Source organism: Macaca mulatta, chromosome 4 (genome assembly GCF_049350105.2).
Source record: "Macaca mulatta isolate MMU2019108-1 chromosome 4, T2T-MMU8v2.0, whole genome shotgun sequence".
In the NCBI taxonomy this organism is placed as follows: domain Eukaryota; kingdom Metazoa; phylum Chordata; class Mammalia; order Primates; family Cercopithecidae; genus Macaca; species Macaca mulatta.
In genome coordinates this window covers 135,062,347-135,084,106 of record NC_133409.1, presented here as the reverse complement: position 1 = coordinate 135,084,106, position 21,760 = coordinate 135,062,347, and the positions used below count along the sequence as shown (strand labels likewise).

Here is a 21,760-nt window from a genome sequence, read left to right as displayed (position 1 = left end):
GCAGGAGAATCACTCTGCCACAAGGCAGAGGTTACAATGAGCCAAGATTGCACCACTGCACTCCAGCCTTCAAGACCTAGTGAGACTCTGTCTAAAAAAAAAAAAAAAAAAAAAAAAAAAAAGCGAGATATATTTGATAGATTACTTTGGCTAATGGAGCATCTTTCAAACTTCTTTGGTTGAATCCATGAGAAGAAACATATTTTGTAATGAAACTCATCACATATGCTTGTGTGTGTGTGTCTGTGGTTATAGCTGGAAAAAAAAAATGCCCATGAAATAGTACATAACCTTCCTACATGCAATGCACTTTGGTATTTTCTATTATATATTTTAAATGGTGATCATAATCTAATCAACTAATTTTGCAACCCACTAAAATGTTAAGACCCATGGTTTGAAAAACATGCAGCATGGGGCCATCCAATTGAGCATCCTGCCTACATGATTGTCTCTTACCTCTAACACAACCATTCTTTGCCATTTTGAGACCTGTAATACCTTTTGTTGTGGTTTATTTTATGTTTCTATGTCCTGGATCCTTAATTATATCTTTTGAAATAAACATAAAGTTTTAGGCCAGATAAGGTGGCTTATGCCTGAAATCCTCAGCACTTTCGAATGCCAAGGGGAGTGGCTTGACTTGAGCCCAGGAGTTTGAGCCCAGCCTGGGCAATATGGCAAAATCCTACCTCTACACAAAATTAAAAAAAAAAAAAAAAAAAATTAGCCACGCATGGTGGTGCATGCGTGTAGTGCCATCTACTTAGGAGGCTGAGGTGAGAGGATCACCTGAGCTCGTGGGGCCAAGGTTACAGTGAACCACGATCGTGCCACTGCATTCCAGCTTTGGCAACAGACTGAGACCCTGTCTCAAAAAAATGTTTTTATTCTTACTCAGAAACTCACAATTTTCTATCACAATGAAGGAACCGAAAGAACTCTCAAAAATTGTTTTGGGAAGAGATTTTATATTTGCAGAAAATTTAAGGGAGTAGATTGTTCTCTCTTCCACAGGAAATTTCATAACACAAACTATAGAAGATAATCAGAAGCAAAAATTATCTGCCTGTTGAAATCTGAATCAGGATGTGAAAGTTGTTCAGAGACAATTGAGCAAAATATATGAGGAAAAAAAATTCAGTCCTACTGGTTCCTATCTCCACCTACCCACCTCACCAGGATTGCTAATGGTGATTGCTAGTGGGCTGGATTCCAAGAACTTAGTATCAAATAATTTAAAATTTTCTGTTTTATCTCTACCTAAGAAGAATCAGTCTTCTTCACTCTTCTCCCCCTGACTGCACACATTCAAATTTTGTAAAGTATGATTCCCTCTTTCATTGACAGAAACACAACCAATATCCAGAGTTTTTGTTTAGATGACCTAAAAACATGTAAAGCGGTGAAAATCCTAGAAAGAGACTCCAATGCAAATAAATGCCAGAACTCTACCTGCGTTCCTGAGCCAGGATGGAACTGTCCTGAGCCAGATGAAACCAACTTGCAGAATCCCAAATCCTGAGACTTCCTTTCCTTTCTGTTTCACATACATATTTTCTAATGTTAGTGTGTCTAACCTGCTGACCTTTGCCCCCGCTGGAATTTCTGAACAAGCTACACAAGCTCAGCAGGGTTAGGGAAGCAACCTGAGTTTCAACCACAGTGTTTTAAATTTTTGTACTTTAATTTTTATCCTTCAAACATGATGCCTTAGATAAATGCTACCCCGCAAAATCTCAGAATATTAGTGATAGAATGGTGACCCCTTCTCTCCCTTTTTCTTTTTTTTTCTCTCTTCCAATTTGCTGATTTTCCTACATTTTCTTCAATGAATTATGAGGTGAGGGAGGTTTTCTTTAATTGCTTGAGGAAAATTATACTCTTCTTCCTCTTAAAATATCAAGGAGCTTGTGCAAAACTCTTAGCTGGTTTGTTCTTAGCTGAGTATCAAAGGCAAGGTCAAGAGAATATGACATTTTCATGTATAGTAGCATTTTTTTAAGATAGGCTTTTCTTTCTAAGCAGCTTAGGTCCTTCAGGTTCAGATCCTGTATCCCTTTGCCATTTGGTAACGCTAAGCCTCAGTTTTTATATCAGGAAAATGAAACTAATAATAGTATATTATTCATGGTGGTGTCAGGAAGGATTACATCAGATCATCACAGCATGCATGCAGCACTCTCATGTCCCCTGAGCAAGCACACTGTAAATGTTTTCATTATTTTTGTTATTCCTTTTGCCTTAGGAGTCCTCTTCCGAAGCCAGATCCCCTAATCCTGGATAGAGAGAGGACTCCAGCAGCATAACAGAGGCAAAGTTTTACTCCTAGCCTTCCCAGGAATTTCTCCCCAGTGAACAGCCAGTCTTATGACTGGAAACTGTGGGAAAGATCTCTACGATGAAGACATGACCTAGTGAGCATCCCATGACAGATCATCAAAACCTCCGAATAGCACTGGCCTGCTGCTCCAAACAGGCTCCCCGGGGACAAGAGGTCCTAAACGTTCACCCTGCCCTTACTGACAGTCCCCAGAAAGCATGCTGTTAGTGACGGAGTGAAGGTGAGTGAAGCCTCCCTGAAGATGCCCAGGTGGGGAGGTGCACCCACAATGTGGGTATCAGGAGCAGACAACGTGAAGCAAAAGGAAGCCTGGGGCCGCAACTCATGTTGACAACATTACTCAGATTTTCCCAGACCCCACAGCTTTAACCCTATGTCCTAGAACCACGAGCCAGGAACACATGAACTCAGAGCAGGGTTCACACATATCCCCAGATCCCAGAGTTTCCTACCACGCCTCCTGGCTGGGAAATCTTTGCAGACCCTTAGGGAGGTGCCAGGGCCATCTCTAAGTTTTCCAGATCTATTAAAAAGATAACTTCCTGGCTGGGAATATTCAAAGTAAACCACCTAAACTGGAGAGGGAGAGACTTTCAGATTCCCTAAGGCCCACTGGCTATTGTTTTGAATGCCCTGCACCATACCTAAGCCTTTAGAGAGACTGGTGAAGTAAATGGTGAACTCTGGCTACTCTCTCAACCCACAAGATTAGTCTAAGAAAAGGTTTCATGATATAAATGTTAGAAACTGATTATCTGAACCTCAATCTCAAGAAATGGAGCTGCAGACACAGCACAACATTCCCGTGCATTTCCCAGTCTCCACATTTTGGCCCAGAGCCCTGGAGACCCAGGAGGCTGAAAACAGCAAAACAAGACATTTTGCCTCATGCTTCATTCCCATCTCCTACAAGTTCCTGTCAAATCTGCAGCTGTTTCCTACACCAGGGCTTTACAAGGCTCACAGTAACCTCCCTCAGAAAGAGGAAGACTCTAGGGTTCAACTGGGCCATCCTCCTGCCTCTCGGCAGCTACACCCAACTCGTGAGATACACTCACATCTTTGTGAATTTGACTTCCCTTAAATATCTTTCAATCTTTTTCCAGGTTGACATTTTATAGATGTCAGGGTTGCACATTCTGATGCAGAGTAAGAAGGAAGGAGTTTTTCCCCAAATTTTCCTTTCTTCCCATGTGCAGAGTTTCTGATTTGCACTTAACAGGAGGCTTTGTAACATGTACACCACAGCTATGTATTACAAAAACCACAGGTTTCAATGAATACTCCTGGGTTGCTTCAGTCCATTGTGCAATGTACAAAATCTGGTTGCATTTCAGGTCCTGGAACTTCCTGAGATATAAGGGATGATGGAGAGGAAGTGTTAAAGGTAAATGTGGTTTTGAGTCAGGATGATTAAGGTGTGGTCTCTGATAGAATAAGCAAGTCAAGAAGCAGAAAAACATTATGAAAGTTAAGACAGCAAGAGAACAGATTTGTGGGTACATTTTAGTTCATCAATGGGAGTGGAATCATTTATTTATTTATTTAGAGACAGGTTCTTGCCCTATCTCCCAGGCTGGAATACAGTGGTCATGTGTGATCACGGCTCACTTCAGTCTTAACCTCCTGGCTCAAGAGATCCTCCCACCTCAACCCCTTTTCCCACACTCCCAGGTGGCTGGGACTACAGGTATGCACCACCATGCCTGGCTAGCTTTTTTTTTTTTTTTTTTTTTTGGTTTTTTTTTTTGTGTGTGTACAGACAGGGTCTCACTATGTTGCCCAGGCTTGTCTCAAACTCTTGGGCTCAGGTGATCCTCCTGACACAGTGAAATCATTTTAGAGGGCTTTACACCTTCATTCTGGATTCAGAAAATATGAATCTCATTAGATAAATGAGATTGTTTCTAAAGACTTGGAGCAGGGAAGATTGCTGTGCTGCAGAAACTATTTTTTGTCACAGGAGGTAACTGGAAGAATAGGAAGGAAATCCTGCAAGATAATACCAAAAATTATTTGACATTTATATATATATTTAATAATTCCTCCATTTCTGGCATAAGGGAAATTGTAGGGGTGATGGTAGGGGAACTAACAAGGCTTCCTCTCCCTAAGTCAACTCTGAGTTCTGAACACATCTCAGTATTTGAGAACAGTTCTCAAGTCCCCCAAAAGCCTTCTATTTTTTAGTAGAATAGCCTCAGTTCCATCAAGTGATAGTTTCCAAAACCTTAAACACTCACTCTCTTCTGGATATGTTTTAGTTCATCAATGTTCCTCTAAAAATGTAGCATCTAGAACATTAGAAAAGTCTCTAAATGCCATCTGATCTGGTAAAAATTCAACAGATCTATCATCTCCCTTGTGCTGGCCACATGTTTTCCCTCAATGCAACCTAATGTCACATTGGATTATTTGCTGCAATGTGGCAGTCACGATTGGCTTGTATTGCCTTTGCAGTCAATTAATTCCCATTTGTCTTTTTCAAATAAATTACTAGTTTATACTTATGCAATTATTTTGTTTTGTTTTTTGTCTAACTAAAGGCAAAAACTTACCCCTGTTAAATTATACTATGTAGATTTTAGCTGCCTGCCAATAGAGCTCGTTAAGGCCATTTTAAATCTGGATACTGACTTCTCATTAACCATCCTTCCCAGCTTTGTGTCATTCCCAAATTGGTAATCAGGCCAGTTACGAGTTCTCTCAAATGTTCAACAAAAATGTTCAGTTGTGGGGAGAGAAACAAGCCAAGACCGCTGTGGCATATGCTTTTATTTTTCTCCTTCTCAACTGGGTTCTTCTTCAGGGTCATATTGTTAGTGTTCACTTCATTAACTTAGAAAATAATGCCATTCCATTATATAAGTCATTGAAAAACTTAACTTTTTTCACAATACCTTTTTGATAAACTTCAATGGTTTGACAAAATGTAGAAGTAGTTACTTCATTAAGAAAAATGTGTCTATGTTATTAAATTGAATTAAAGAATAATGAAGTATTTTACTTGAGGCTCACATGTGGGTTAATGACATAATAATTTTCTAGCACTAGATCAAAGATGAAGGCCAAAGGGAGAGTTGAGAATTCATAAAATGGATGTATACCATAGGCTAGGAGGTAGCTACTCAAAGCTCAGCAGCTTGTTGACATCACAATTACCAAATGATATTTTTGATGATTGCGTAGGCACTGAAATCACTCTGGGCTTAACATAAACAGAGTAATAAAAGGGAGCCATCTAAAATAGCACTAACCTTTTAAAATGATGTTTCCCATTGAGCGTAAGTTAAGGAATTGGGGTAATTGAGTGACTCATTTTGGCGTGATGATAAAAGGGGCAGAGGGGAAACATGAGCAAATATGTTGACATTCACCTAAAAAATATTTTTAATGAATTAAATTGAGTCTATCCCTGGCTATGGATTCCTGAAAAATAATCACAGTTTCTCAGTTAAGCAATCTCCAGCCTAACCTATATCCTCACCTTCTCTCGTCTCCACCAAAGAAAATAATGGGATTTGCCTTGCTGAGATGGATATGTATCTCACCCCAGCTATGACCTAGGCCTCTTTGACCAGTGAGCTTATGGGAAGGTCCTTTCCCTGCCAGGGGATCAGAGACCACCTGCTCTAAGAAGAGCAGGGAGTAAGTTGGACACGCACACAGAAAATGGGGCATAGGGCTGGGTGGGGAACCTATTGCAGGGTAATGACGTTTCTCATCCCTCCTTGGGTCCGCCTGGCTGGCCTGGGTGTGGCAAGAATATTTATATTTCAGACTCATTCAAAGAAGCCTTACACTAGAGTGACCAACCTTCCCAGTTTGTCCAGGACTAAGAGGTTGCCGGGAACTGAGAGGTTGCCCAGCACAATGAACTTGTAATGCCAAAACTGAGAAAGCTCCAGCCACGCTGTGATGAGTTGGTTGCCTCATACATACAACTGAACAGGAGGACTGTAAGGGCTTATCCAAGTCAACAAATCTCTTCCCTTAATTCTCCCTGAAACCAAAACTAATGAGGGAGTGGATCGGGGGTGGAGACCTGTTCTTAATGTTACCTGTCAAAGCTCAAGGTACTGAATTTGTCTCCTTCCTACGAATTCCTGAAAATGTGCGGGGTTAGTGGTTTATCATGGGCCATATAACATTGTGGACAGGAACACTGATTCTGGTCTCAACTGCCTGAATTCAAATGCCGTGTGACCTGGAGAATTTTTCTTATCCTCTCTGTGCTTTCATGTTCTCACTTGTAAAATGGGAATGAGAGTAAGGCCTAACTCATGGGTTTGCTGTGAGAAGTAAATGAGTTATAATAAAGAGCTTAGTACATTACTGGTCACATAGTCCATAAGCATTTGCTATCATGTCTATCTTTAGCAATCCAGCAGATCTTTGTTTGACCTTTGATCGTTGCTTATGGCGTGCTTTGTATGATCATTCTTTCTCAGCTCCAAGCACCGTGCTAGATACTAAAAATACGCTCCTGAATAAGACTAAGTTCCAGCTCTGCTACAGCCACAGCGTAGTGGGCAAGATAGACAAATTGGCAATTGTGCCAGTAAAGTAAGAAGGAGAACAAGAGTTAAGGAGTCTGTCATGGGATATCTTAGGGGGTGACATAACTCTGTCTTCCCAATTAAGAAAGTGATATCTAGAGTGAGATCTGAAGGAGAAGGAACTGGTAGCACGAAGACAGGGAGGAGGCTGGTAGGAGCATTTCAGGCAGAGGGAATCAACAGCATTTTGATTGCTGTAAAGTATGAGAAACATGTCACTAAAACATTAAATTCCATGCCCTGTGAGTTCCACCGATAGACCTAAAGCTGCAGAAGAAAAAGAATTTTCTCCTATTCTCCCCTTCTTTCTTTTGGTAAGAAGACCCTGATCTCTGCTGGGTTTTAGCCAAGTACTTAGCCCCCGAGATTTCCTTGAAACTAAGCATGACCTTGTGACTCAGTTTTGGCTAAAGTGCCAACTTCCAGGATCCTCTTTTATTTCTTTTTTTTAAGGAATGTGCTTGCCCTTCAATTCCTCTCTCCCTCTTCCTGTGGGCTAGAATATGTGGATGTGGAGTGAGCCAAGTTCCACAATGCTGATGAGTACAATACTTCAGGAGACATGAGAACAGCATTAAGAAGAAACCTGGATCTACAAGTGCCTGGCAGTGAACAGACCCCACCAACACTGGGCCACTGCTTCTGGACCCTCCTAATAAAGTAATGCAAACAAACACGTCTCTCTTTTTGAAGCCATGATATTTGAGCGTCTCCTTATTATGGCAGCTTCTCTATACCCTAAGTAAGAAAAAGGTAAAGGGAAAAGAGGAATAAAGTTGAAAGAGGAAATGGAAGTAGGTAGGAGAAAAGAAAAGGAGAAGGAGAAAATGTGAAAGCTGGAGAAAAATAAGACTGACAAGAAAATTAAAAAATAAAAAAATACTGTTTAAGCTTTCTAGTGCTTAAAAGTGACGGAGGATAGTAGTATTTCCAAATAAGCAAATCTGGCAATTGAGGAAAGGTGGCCTGAATGAGTTCAGGCCACAGGCGAGTGAAAAAGAGGCATGTTAGTGAGCTGGCCCAGGGACTACGCTCCAGCCTCTCTGGCATCACGGCCTTCACTTCTCCGTGTGGAAGGCAAACTTCCCTGATGAGCACTAAATTTATGTAGGTACTTCCTATATGCTGAGTGCTTCGCGTGCATCACCTCACTCAATCCTACAAGGACCCTAGAGCTAAGTACCATTATCATCCCTACTTTCCATTTTATGACTGAGAAACTCAATAATTTATCCAAGATCACACAGAGAGCAAGTCACCGAGATGGGATTTAAATCCAGTCAAGTCCCTCCATAGTCTGTTTGTCTAACTGCTGCCTTATACTTCATATAGGTTGGAGAGTCTTTAGGGGAGTCCCTGAGGAATAGTGATAATGCCTCAAAGTTTCAAAGAAGTTGAAGTCTAACCAAAATTGGGATACATTTTCAACTGCCTTAAAGAGAACACAGAAGAAATACAATTTGTGTCAGTTTATCCAATCCACCATTCATAGTTGATGGGTTCACTGGGTGGTGGGGCTTGGGGGTCACCTAGCCCAAGGGCAGCCGATCCCTAGTGTCACCACTGAATATGCCAGTTGCTACAGCTGCAAAAACATAAGCTGACCAATTAGAGTTACCCCATTATAAATTTGAAGTTGAGAACATCAGCAGAATATGCAGTTATCTACAGGAGCTAATGTCTTAATGTTGAGACAGAAGCTAGAGAAGACATGAATCAGTTTGAAGTTAATAGCAAGCAAAAGTATGAGAAGGGAGAAAAATGCATGAAGATGGTAAAGTTTCATGGGAAAGAGAACGTGTAGTCCATGAACATGGGCCAGGAAGAACTGCACAGGTTAAGTTCAGGTCATTTGTATCCATAAAATAAAGCCATATTTTCTGAGCTGACCTGAGCAAGTCTTTTTTTCTATGTAACCATGAGAGTCAAAAGAGAAAGAAAGAAAGAAAGAAAGAAAGAAAGAAAGAAAGAAAGAAAGAAAGAAAGAAAGAAAGAAAGAAAGAAAGAAAGAAAGAAAGAAAGAAAGGAAGGAAGGAAGGAAGGAAGGAAGGAAGGAAGGAAGGAAGGAAGGAAGGAAGGAAGGAAGGAAGGAAGGAAGGAAGGAAGGAAAAAGAGTAGAAGGGAGCTTATTTGTCTAAGACAATGCTGGGAACCCCTATGAACCCTAATATTTGTTTAGGGTATCTTTGAGGTAAAAACTATTTTAATAACAATAATAGAAAAATAAGGAGGGGGAGGAGGAGGGAGAGTAAAAAGAGAAGGAGGAGACATAATTTGTCCTTTTCACTCTCATCTCTTACATTTATACAGAGTATAAAAAGTTCATCGGCCGGGCGCAGTGGCTCACGACTGTAATCCCAGCACTTTGGGAGGCCGAGGCGGGTGGATCACAAGGTCAGAGAGATGGAGACCATCCTGGCTAACATGGTGAAACCGCATCTCTACTAAAAATACAAAAAATTAGCTGGGCGTGGTGGTGGGCGCCTGTATCCCAGCTACTTGGGAGGCTGAGGCCAGAGAATCACGTGAACCCGGGAGGTGGAGCTTGCAGTGAACGGAGATCGTGCAACTGCACTCCAGCCTGGGCAACAGAGCGAGACTCCGTCTCAAAGAAAAGAAAAGAAAAGACGTTCATTAACATAGTTTGAGATTTCACATTGTGGCTAATCTTTAAGAAACAACCGCCTGGCAAGTTTAAGTATATTATTAAAGAAGAATATCCATAATTACCTAAAAGGTTATTAAAATACTTCTCTTTCAACTAAATAAATGTGTGAAAGGCTAGATTTTCAATCAAAATGCTACATCACGATAGATCAAATGAAGAAGCACATATGACAATCTAATTATCTACTAATAACCCAAACATCAGAGAGGTTTGCAAAAATGTAAAGCAATAAATGTAAAAGTCTTCTCACTTTGTTTTGGAAAATATATTTTTCATAAGAATTTATATTATTTATGCTACCAAAAATGAGTTTTTATTATTTTTAAATGGATTAATAAACATTTTAAAATTTTGTCAGCTTTAATATTCACTAAGGTAAGTAAGATATAGTCCACATAAATCTCTTTGGGGTCTCCAACAAGTTTTAAAAATGTAAAAGAGTCGGCCGGGCGCGGTGGCTCAAGCCTGTAATCCCAGCACTTTGGGAGGCCGAGATGGGCGGATCACGAGGTCAGGAGATCGAGACCATCCTGGCTAACCCGGTGAAACCCCGTCTCTACTAAAAATACAAGAAAATTAGCCGGGTGAGGTGGCGGGCGCCTGTAGTCCCAGCTACTTGGGAGGCTGAGGCAGGAGAATGGCGTGAAACCGGCGGGGCGGAGCTTGCAGTGAGCCGAGATCGCGCCACTGCACTCCAGCCTGGGGCACACCAAGACTCCGTCTCAAAAAAAAAAAAAAAAAAAAAGTAAAAGAGTCTTGAAACTGAAAATTTTGAGAATTGCCACTCTTGTTTTTATTTTTTAATAGACTTTATTTTTTAGAGCAGTTTTTGGGTTCACAGCAAAATTGAGCAAAATGTACAGAGATTTCCTGTACAGCCCCTTCCCTGACACATGCAGATTCCCATTCACTCACTATTCCCCACCAGAGTAGTTCACTGGTTATGTTTGGAGAACCTACGTTTAGAAGTTATTATCACCCCAAACCCACAGTTTATATTAGTGTTCACTCTTGATGTCGTGCATTCTGTATATTTGGACAAATATTTAATGACATGTGTTCACCATTAGATTATCATATAGAATAGCTTTACTCTCTAAAAATCCTCTATGCTCTGCCTATTTATCCCTTTCTCCCTTTAAGCCCTGGCAACCACTGATCTTTTTACTGTCTCCATAGTTTTGCCTTTTCCAGAATGTCATATAGTAGTTGAAATTATACAGTATGTATAAGGAATATGCATTTTGGGCTCCTCCATGTTTTTTCATGACTAGATCCTTCATTTTTGTGTGTGCTAAATAATATTTCCTTGTCTGGATGTATCACAGTTTATCATCTAAATACCAAAAGACATCTTGGCTACATCCAAGTTTTGGCAATCATGAATAAGCTACTATAAACATCCATGTATAGGCTTTTGGGTGGACATAAATTTTCAACTCTTTTGGATAGATATCAAGGAGCACAAATGCTAGATTATATGGTAAGAGTATGTTTCGTTTTGTAAAAAACCACCAAATTATCTTCCAAAGTGACCATACAATTTTGCATTTTCACCAGCAATGAATGAGAGTTCCTGTTGCTCCACACCTTTACCAGCACTTGATATTGTCAATATTCTGGATTTTGGGCACTCTAAGAGGTGTATATTAGATTGGTGCAAAAGTAACTGTGGTTTTGACTGTGAATTTTGAATCATAACTAGGCTCAAACACATCTTTATTAATTAACACATTTTTGCCAAGGAGAAATGTTTGTCTATTCCTGTAGCATAGAATTCTGTGCTTCAGGGTTCAACAAACTCTTGGAAAGCATTTTCTGCATCTTGCTGGTTGTGCAAGTGTTTTCCCTGCAAAAAGTTGTTGAGATGCTTGAAGAAGTGGCAGTCAGTTGGCTAGAGTTCAGGTGAATATGGTGGATGAGGCAAAACCTTGTAGCCCAATTCCTTCAACTTTTGAAGCATTGGTTGTGTGACATGCGGTCGGGCGTTGTCATGGAGAAGAATTGGGCCCTGTCTGTTGACCAGTGCTGGCTGCGGGCACTGCAGTTTTCAGTATATCTCATCAATTTGCCCAGAATACTTCTCAGAGGTAATGGTTTTGCTGGGATTCAGAAAGCTGTAGTGGATCAGACTGGCAGCAGACCTCGAAACAGTGACCATGACCCTTTTTTGGTACAAGTTTGTCTCTGAGAAATGCTTTGGAGCTTCTTCTTGGTCCAACCACTGAGATGGTCATCATCGGTTGTGGTATAAAATCTGCTTTAAGTTGCACATCACAATCCGATCAAAAAATGGTTTGTTGTTGTTGCATAGGATAACAGAAGATGACACTTCAAAATGACATTTTTTTAAATTTTCACTCAGCTGATGAGGCACCCACTTATTGAGCTTTTTCACCTTTCCAATTTTGCTTCAAATGCCAAATGACCATAGAATGGTCGACACTGAGTTCTTTGGCAACTTCTCCTATAGTTGTAAGAGGATCAGCTTCGATGATTGCTCTCAATTGGTTGTTGTCAACTTTCGATGGCCGGCCACTATGATCCTCATCTTCAAGGCGCTCATCTCCTTTGCAAAACTTCTAGAGCCGCCACTGCCCTGTTAAGTTTGTTAACAGTTCCTGGGCCAAATGCATTGTTAATATTGTGAGTTATCTACACTGCTTTACGACCCATTTTGAACTCGAGTAAGAAAATCACTCAAATTTGCTTTTTAAGTGAAATAACTCAAAAATGGAAAACCAAACATCATATGTTCTCACTGATATGTAGAAGCTAAGTTATGAGGATTCAAAGGCATAAGAATGATACAATGGACTTTGGGGACTTGGGGGGAAGAGTGGAAGGGAGGTGAAGGATAAAAGACAACATATGTGGTGCCGTGTATACTGCTTGGGTGATGGGTGCACCAGGGTCTCACAAATCACTGCTAAAGAATTTACTCATGTAACCAAATAGCACCTGTACCCCGATAACTTATGGAAAAATAAAATAAAACAAAAATAGTAATCATTTGCTTTTTGACTAACATCATTTCCATAGTCTAAAATAAACATAAAATAAAGAACAATTAGTAAGTCATTAGCAAAAGAAACATAAAGCAAGAATGCACATTAAAATGGTGTATCACATAACTACATTTATTTAAGAATGTATTCCAATATGAACAGCAAATTTCAACAATGCAAAAACTGCAATTATGTTTGCACCAACCTAACAGTCATATCTTATTGTTGTTTTAATGTGCATTTTTCTAATGATATAAAATGTTGAGCATCTTTTCATGTGCTTATTTATTACGTGCATATCTTTTTGGTGAGGTATCTGTTAAGATCTTTAGCCACTTTTTGATTGGGTGGTTCATTTTCTTATTGACTGAGTTATAAGAGTACTTTGTATATTTTGGGTAACAGTCTTTTATCAGATATGTGTTTTGCACGTTTTCTCCCGGTCTATGGCTTGTCTTCTCATTCTCATGACACTGTCTTTTGCAGAGCAGTTTTTCTTTTTAATGAAGGCCAGCTTATCAATTGTTTCTTTCCAGTATTATGCCTTTGCTATTGTATCTAAAAAGTAATCACCAAACCCAAGGTCACCTAGATTTTTTTTAGTTATCTTGTAGGAGTTTCATAGTTTTGCATTTTATACTTAGGTCTACTTTTTCTCCATTGTATTACTTTTGCTCCTTTGTCAAAGACCAGTTGACTATATTTAGGTGGGTCTGTGTCTGAGCTCTCTTTTCTGTTACATTTATCTGTTTGTCTTTTATTTCACCAATACCACATTGTCTTGATTACTGTAACTTTACAGTAAATCTTGAGGTCAGGTAATGGCAGTCCTCCAACCTGGTTCTACTTCTTCAGTATTGTGTTGATTATTCTGGGTTTTTGCCTTTTCATATAAACTTTAGGATTAATTTGTCAAAAATTCACAAAATAACTTGCCAAGATTTTGATTGGAATTGCAATGAATCTATTGATCAAGTTGAGAAGAACTGACATCTTGACACTCTTGAGTCTTCTTCTTTAATTTTCTTTTTTTTTTTTTTGAGACAGAGTCTCGCTCTGTCACTCAAGCTGGGGTGCAGTGGTACGATCTTGGCTCACTGCAAGCTCTGTCTCCCAGGTTCACGCCATTCTCCTGCCTCAGTCTCCCGAGCAGCTGGGACTACAGTCGCCCGCCACCACGCCTGGCTAATTTTTTGTACTTTTAGTAGAGATGGGGTTTCACCCTGTTAGCCAGGATGGCCTCGATCTCCTGACCTCGTGATCTGCCCGCCTCGGCCTCCCAAAGTGCTGGGATTATAGGCGTGAGCCACCGTGCCTGGCCTCTTCTTTAATTTTTTAAAGCAGTTTGTAGTTCTTTTCATACATATTTTTTACATATTTTATATAATTTACACCTAAGTATTTCATTTTGAGGGTGCTAATGTAAACAGTATGGTATTATATTTTTTTATTTCAAATTCTACTTGTTCATTGCTGGTATAAGGGAAAGCAATTAATTTTTTATATTAACCTTGTATCTTGCAACCTTGCTATAATTGCTTATCAGTTCCAGGAAGGATATTTGTTTTTCTTTGGTTGATTTTTTTTCATATTCTCTACACAGACAATCATATCATCTGTGAACAAAGATAGCTTTATTTATTTTATCCTCATCAGTATACCTTTTGTTTCCTTTGTTATCCTATTGCATTAGCTAGAACTTTCAGTATGACTTTGAAAAGGAGTGGTGAAAAGGTACATCCTTGCCTAGTTCTTGATCTTGTTGGGAAATCTTCTAGTTTCTTATAATTGAATATGATGTTAGCTGTAGGGTTTCCATACATATCTTTTATCAGGTTGAGCTTAGTGTCTGACATTAATCTGGGGGAAATTCTCAGGTTTTTGTTTTTTTTTTTTTTTGAGATGGAGTTTTGCTCTGTTGCCCAGGCTGCAGTGCAGTGGTGTGATCTCAGCTCACTGCAACCTCTACCTCTTGGGTTCAAGCAATTCTCATGTCTCAGCCTCCCGAGTAGCTGGGATTACAGGTGTGCACCACCACTCCTGATTAATTTTTTTGTACTTTCAGTAGAGATGGGGTTTCGCCATGTTGGCCAGGCTGGTCTTGAACTCCTGACCTCAAGTGCTGGGATTATAGGTGTGAGCCAGGCCAATTCTCAGTTATTATTGCTTCCACTATTTATTCTGTTTCTTTCTCTCTTTCTTCTTCTGGTGTTCCCATTTTGCATGGAATACCTTTTTAGTTGTCTCACAGTTGTTGGGTATTGTGTTCTGGGGTTTTGGTGGTTTTTTGTTTTTTTTTTTTTCCCAGTATTTTTCTTTGCTTTTCAGTTTCGGAAGTTTCTATTGAAAAAATCCTCAAGTTGAGAGATTCTTTCTCAGCCTCATTCAGTCTACTAATAAGCCTATCAAAAGCAATCTTTGTTTCTGTTATGGTGTTTTGATCTCTAGCATTTCTTTTAAATTTTTTCTCAGGATTTCCATCTCTCTGCTTGCATTGCCCAACCATTTTTGCATGCTATCTACTTTAGTTGTTAGGTTCCTGACAATTTAATCATAGTCACTTTAAATTTTCAGTCTGATAATTTCAACACCCCTGGTGTATCTAAGTCTCGTTCTGATGCTTGCTGTCTTTTCAAACTGTGTTGTTTGCCTTTCCGTATACCTTGTAAATTTTTGATAGTTAGTCATGAGGTACTGGGAAAAAAGAACTGGTGCAAATGGGCCATTAGTAATGTGGTGGTAAGCTGTGGAGGAAGGAGAAACATTCTATAGTCTTATAATTAGGTCATAGTCTTTTAACAAGACTGTGCCTCTAGACGATGAACTTTACAAATGCTTGTCAGTTTTCCCCACTCCTAGGTGGGACAGGGTGGCTAGAGTAGGCTAGAGGTAGGTAGTTCCCTTCTCCCAGATCAGTTAGGCTCTGGTAAAATCCTAGCAAGTGAGGCTCTGGTTTAATAGTTTCCCTGAGGACAGGCCTTGCTAAGAAGAACAAAATGCTGTGGCATCTTTCCAAATGGCTATTTTTCCCCTCCCCCTGCCAGAAGCATGAGGCAATTTTTCTTACTCGCTGTGAGAATCTGGTTACATTACTAGAGGTAAAACTGAGACAAGTGTCTCCCCACTTGGCTGGATCCCCCTGAAGTTTCTAACTCATCAGGTTGTCCACGTTGAGCCTCCAGCTTTGGTCCATCACAGTTTTGTCTTTCTACCCCAGCACTGATTCCCATGGAAGCCTCTGCTCCTGGGTTTCTGCTCTAGTAAGCTGTGATTCTCTGTATTTGCCTGTCTGTCTCTCCAACTGGGGGACAGCAGTTTGCCCTGTGACCTCGCTTCTGTTATTGATTTTTCAGTCTGTTCAGCATTTTACTTGTTAAGACAGAGTGGTGACTTCCAAGCTCCTTACGTGCTGGACCAGAAACTGGAAGTCTGCCCTAGCGTTTTTTAAGCCCCCTTCATCTCTTTGAATTTTATCCAGCCTGCTCACACTGGTCACAAACTCCTGGGTCACTGCTTTTTCACCATTTTAATCCAATATACTCTTAAGGTGCATTTAGAAAGAAGGAAAGTAAAAGCCAGTATGCATAGCATTCTGTGAGGTCTCTATGTTTTAATTCTCCCTTCAATTATAATCTTAAGTTACAGCTCTCCAGCTGATTTCATTTAGCAGAAGCTTGATGACCAATTCAGATGAAATACTTTCAAAAGTAAGATCATGGATGTTGGCTTACATTGAAATATCCTTCTCCCCCGTCACTCCCCGCTGCCCCGGTTAAATTCTTTATTTCACTCCAAGGCATACTGACTTCACTTTGCCCCCTCTTTATGGACGCAAAATACTAAGTAGCCTTGATTGAATCTTAGAATAGCCAGGCCCAGTTTTAAGGGCCTTACATGCATGGCTTCACTTATTTATACCAATAACACTCCTGAAGTTGTTGTGAAAATTAAGTGTTTAGAAAGAGAAAGTGTTCAGTAAGCAGGACATGCTCAAGAAACAATGAACATTATTAAATCTTCTCAAATGCCTTGTGAGTTGCTTATTGCTATCATTCCCATTTTACAGATGAGAAAATAGATGTTAAACAACTCTCCAAGGTCACCCATGTGGCACAGCCAACCTTGGAACCCAGACACTCTGGCTTTAGAACCTATGCTTTTAACCACTATATTTACGACTTTGATTTACTAGAAATTTATGAAAGTTTTAGATAAGACAGACTTTTAATATTTTTATTTTAGACCCCAATGGTCTCTAAAATTGGGGAAATAATCCTGTGTATTTAATTCCCTTTCTTTGTTTTTTTCAGAAACAATTATAAATAAATTAATTTATAATTCCTTAATATTATCCTTATCAACATTGCAGAAAGGAGAGTAAAGAGTTGACAATCACCTGATATCATGGAAATTATATGGATCAGTCTTCCCCATCTTCTCTCAAAAAATGAAAACCCTTTTCTGGTAAAATTATCGTTATTTTTTTCTGGATTATGGATTCTACAGGCTTCAAAACAAGATCAATTGATTTGGCTGACTTCATACACGTCCAAGTCATTTGACTGACTTCATACAAGGCCAAAACTCAAGTTAGATCCTTCAGGGGTCTTTCCACCAGAGTATGCATTTAGTTGGTGCACAGAAAACCTATGCCAAAAACATTATAAGCAGAAGTTAAAAGAGTCCACATATGTTCACGTTGCTGAGGTGTCAGTTATTATTAATTATAACAACCATGGTAACACTTTCACCTTAGGAGACCTTCTGCTCTGAAGATACAAACACATTTTACAATTCACAACTATCTCCTGCTATGGTCTGATTGTTTGTTCCCTGACCTCCACCCCAATTCATATGTTGAAACCTAATCATCAGATTAGAAGGTGGGGCCTTTGGTGCATGATTAGGTCATGAGGGCTCCATCCTCAAGAATGGGACTCATACCCTATAAAAAAGTCCCAGAGAGATGCCTTTCCTTTCAGCCATGTGAAGACATACCATAGCCATCTATGAAGAACGGGACCTCAGCAGACAATGAGTCTGCTGGCACTTTGATCTTGGACTTCCCAGCCTCCAAACTGTGAGCAACGCATTTCTTTTTTCTTTCTTTCTTTTTCTTTCTTTCTTTCTTTCTTTTTTTTTTTTTAAACAGAGTCTCACTCTGTTACTTAAGCTGGAGTGCAATGGCACAATCTTGGCTCACTACAACCTCCACCTCCTGGGTTCAAGAAATTCTCATGCCTCAGCCTACCGAGTAGCTGGGATTACAGACATGCACTACTACACCTACTAATTTTGGTATTTTTAGTAGAGATGGGGTTTTACCATGTTGGCCAGGCTGGTCTCAAACTCCCAACCTCAGGTGATCCGCTTGCCTCAGCCTCCCAACGTGCTGGGATTGCAGGCATGAGCCACCACACCCAGCAGTAAACAATGAATTTCTATTGTTTATAAATTAAACAGTCTAAGGAATTTTGCTATAGCAGCCCAAACTTCACATCCCACTGAATAACTGAATAGTTATTTTACTAACTGTGGTACTAAAACGATTAAGTACAGAGCTGAGATAAAAAACATAATGAAGGCCGGGCACTGTGGCTCACGCCTGCAATCCCAGCACTTCGTGAGGCCGAGGAGGGCGGATCACCTGAGGCCGGAGTTCAAGACCAGCTTGGCTAACTTAGTGAAACCCTGTCTATACTAAAACAATACAAAAAATTTAGCCAGTCATGGTGGTGCACTCCTGTAGTCCCAGCTACTCAGCAGGCTAAGGCAGGAGAATGTCTTGAACCTGAGAGGTAGAGGTTGCAGTGAACCCAAATTGTGCCACTGCACTCCTGCTTGGGTGAGAGAGCAATACTCTGTCTCAAAAAAGAAAAATAACAATAATGAAGTTAAATCGGGGGAATCAGAAGCCTGTGTAGTTTGAAACTCAATAACAAATAGATTATTTAGTGAGTAAGCATTAGAGTCAAACTCAATTTTGCCTGAGAGTTACAGTTCCAAGTGTAACTAAGACAGTGTGAGAAGACACCCAAGTTCTCAGAGCCAGCATACTCTTTAGGAATATAGTGTCATTTTCTTTTAGTAGCAGAGTAATACACCCTCAGTTAGAATAGATGGGAGCAGGAACCAGCTTTGGTTTCTTTTAATATGTACAATCAATGGGAAAAATAAATAAAAATGTAAAAGTAAACAGTGAAAAAAAAATCAAATACGGAGCTGAAAGAAGAAATTAAGAGTTTTGTCGCAAATAAGAGAAGTTCCAGGAAAATTATTTTTAGGGAATTGGCAACAACTGAATTTGTACACATTGAAAGGAAAAAAAGAGAAAAGGTAAAGGAGCGCATTGCTCCAGGCCTAAGTTCTCTCTTACCAGTGTGCTTTGTAAACTCAAGACACACAGTGCTGAGGACTTACAAAAGGCTTGCCTTGGCAACTAAAACATCTTTCACGAAAGCAAATATAAATAGAAGTCATTTACAATTATTAAAAGGGAAGTGTTTAACTCATCACAAACTAAACTACTACTAGAAGAGTAAAAGGTCAAGAGTCGTAGAGTACCAAACAGGACCTCCGTGCAGAACGGCAGCATTGGGTGGGAATGCCACCTGGGAGGCTCTGGCAAATCTGATGACGAATAAGCAACACCTGACAAGGGGAGTGCTAACTGTCCCTCTGGGTATGATGATGTGCCAACGTGCCCAGAAGAATCTTCGGTTCATGGGGAGTGATGCTGAGTGCCTCATTTGCACATGCATTTAAGCAGAGTAAGCGGAACACGGAACAAAATCTGATGCAAAAATGCAAAAACCCAGATCTTGGCCCAGGAGCGAGAAACCATTATTCTAAGATTGCTATTGGGTGAGACAAGTGAGAGGAAGTCCTTTGCTCCAGATATTTCTGTGACCTCCTTTTCAAGGCTCCGTGGTGAGGACTTGCAGATTTCTCTGTGTGGATGACAAATATTTTTAGCACACTGGAGCTATTTTTATGCTGAATGTGGATAGCAAATTGACTCTCCCTGACTCCCCCCAGCCCACATGGAAGGGATAAACAATCGCTACATAACTCTTCACACTTTGGAAAGCACTCCTTCCTTTCACCATGATAATAATTCTGTAAGCAGAGCAGGAATGATTGGGGAGGACCTTGGTCACAGGGCAAAGCAGCAGCTGTCCTCTGTGCGTCTCATGTCTGCTTCGTCAGACCTGCAATAGCTGAAAAGAAAGAGAGAGAAAAGAAAATGTAAGAAAGAAATTTCAAGGGAGAGGAAATGTCAGCAAGCCCATCTCAGTCTCCATCTCATAGCTTAGAGACTGGGGAAGATCATGCCTCATTTTTTGTTCTGTATTGATGATGCTAGGTATTAAGAAGCAACTGCGTGTAGCCACAGGCGTTCGGCTGGCAAAATTGCTTGAGGCGTTTCTCTATAGCCCTCAGTGCCACCACAGACAGCAAAAGTGTTCAGAGAGGATTTTTTTCCTCTTTATTTGTATTTAATATATGTGGGGTCAAAGGTACATATTATTCTCTACAGTGCCAAGCACTTGGCAGATGGTGGAAAAACCCAGCCCGGACAGCCAAAGCTCTGCTTTCAGGACTGGGGAATGGGCCAGGGACAAATTACTGAGTGCCCCCACCAAGATGTAAACACAGGTGAGAAGGTTAAGTCACATGAGCATCAGGGATAGTCTTTTTACAAATAAGTTGTTGGGTTGAGCTTTAAAACCACAAAAACAACAGTGTGATTTGCAACAGGCCAAACAATATGGAAATGTACACTTAGCTATAAGGCCAAGTCTCCTCCCCTTCTATCCTTCCCTGACCTCCGGGTAACTGTTATTAATGGTTTCATATGTATTCTATCTACATGCTTCATTATAACCAAGCAAACATACATATGTATCATATTGAGATTCTTTTTTTCTTTACTCCACGTCTAATTCATCAGGAAATCCTTTAGCAATACTTTCAAAATACACACAGAATCTGAACACTCCCCCAATCCAGGGCCACCACCAGGTCGGAGCCTCACCATCTCTAGCCTAGTTTATTATGGTAGCCTCCTAAATGTTCTTCCTGTTCTCTTTAAGATTTTTTAAAAACAAAAACTGCATGTCCCTTCCCTGCCTACATCCTCTGAACAGTCTCATTTGCCTCAAAGTCGAAGTCCTCTTTTTACCTGACAAGCCTACCCCATTGCTGTCCCTCAGCTGCATCTCCTACTCCTTCTGCCATGCGTTCCATGCCAGAGCCTGAGCTCTCCTGCTCACACTCCACCACAAACACACCAGGCACGCTGCCACCAACCATGAGCCTTTGCCACAGCTGGGCCCGTCTGTCTAAAAACCCTTCCACAAAGACCCAGATTACCCTGTCCCTCACTTCCTTCAACCCTTTGGTCAAATGTCACCTTTTCAGTGTGGCACACCCTGCAAACCCAATTTTAAATTTAAAATGTGTCCCGCTCTCCCTCCCCCTTAACTCCACTTTATTTTCTTAAATAAAGTAGAGTGACCTTCTAGTATACTGTGTAATTTACTGTAGTTAGTATTTACTGTTCTTCTCCCAACTAAGAGGTATGCACGATTTTCATCTGTTTTTCGGTATTCCAAAGGCCTAGATCAGTGCCTGGAACACAATAAATGTTGGATGACGAAGGAAAATGATTACATCATATCCCCATAGGTATGTGTTGCTATATTTTAGTCACTCTTGATAAGGAACTAAACAACAACAACAAAAGATCCCAACAAAGAACAAAGCTCATCATGTGGAATAGAACGAGGAAATTATACAAAGCAGGACCAGATGCCTCAACTCTAACATGTATTAAGACTAGACCTTTTAAAATGTAATAAACACCACCTTCTCTGAGTGTTGTCCGGTGTTGGTGGTACCACTGGAATACTGGAAATAAATAGCAATAACAGAATTAAATGCAAAATATCTGAAAAAATAATTACGGTCAAGCCTCATGATTTAGGAAAAGTCACTCTCTTTTGGTGGGGAGAGAGTCTCACTCTATCACCCAGGCTGGAGTGCAGTGTCGCGATGTCAATTCACTGCAACCTCCACCTCCTGGGCTCAAGAGATTCTTGTGCCTCAGCCTTCCAGTCACTGGGATCACAGGTGAGCACAGGCTAATTTGTTTTGTATTTTTAGTAGAGAAAGAGTT

General features: G+C 40.3%; 1 long non-coding RNA gene across 1 annotated transcript in view; it reads right to left on the bottom strand.

The window, feature by feature from the left end:
- Positions 1-18,699: 18,699 nt before the first annotated feature.
- LOC144340344 (uncharacterized) overlaps positions 18,700-21,760 on the bottom strand; it is a 42,733-nt gene continuing 39,672 nt past the window's right edge. The window contains exon 2 of the long non-coding RNA XR_013416361.1: positions 18,700-19,799. This is a non-coding gene — a long non-coding RNA (uncharacterized LOC144340344). The remainder of the gene's footprint in view (positions 19,800-21,760) is intronic.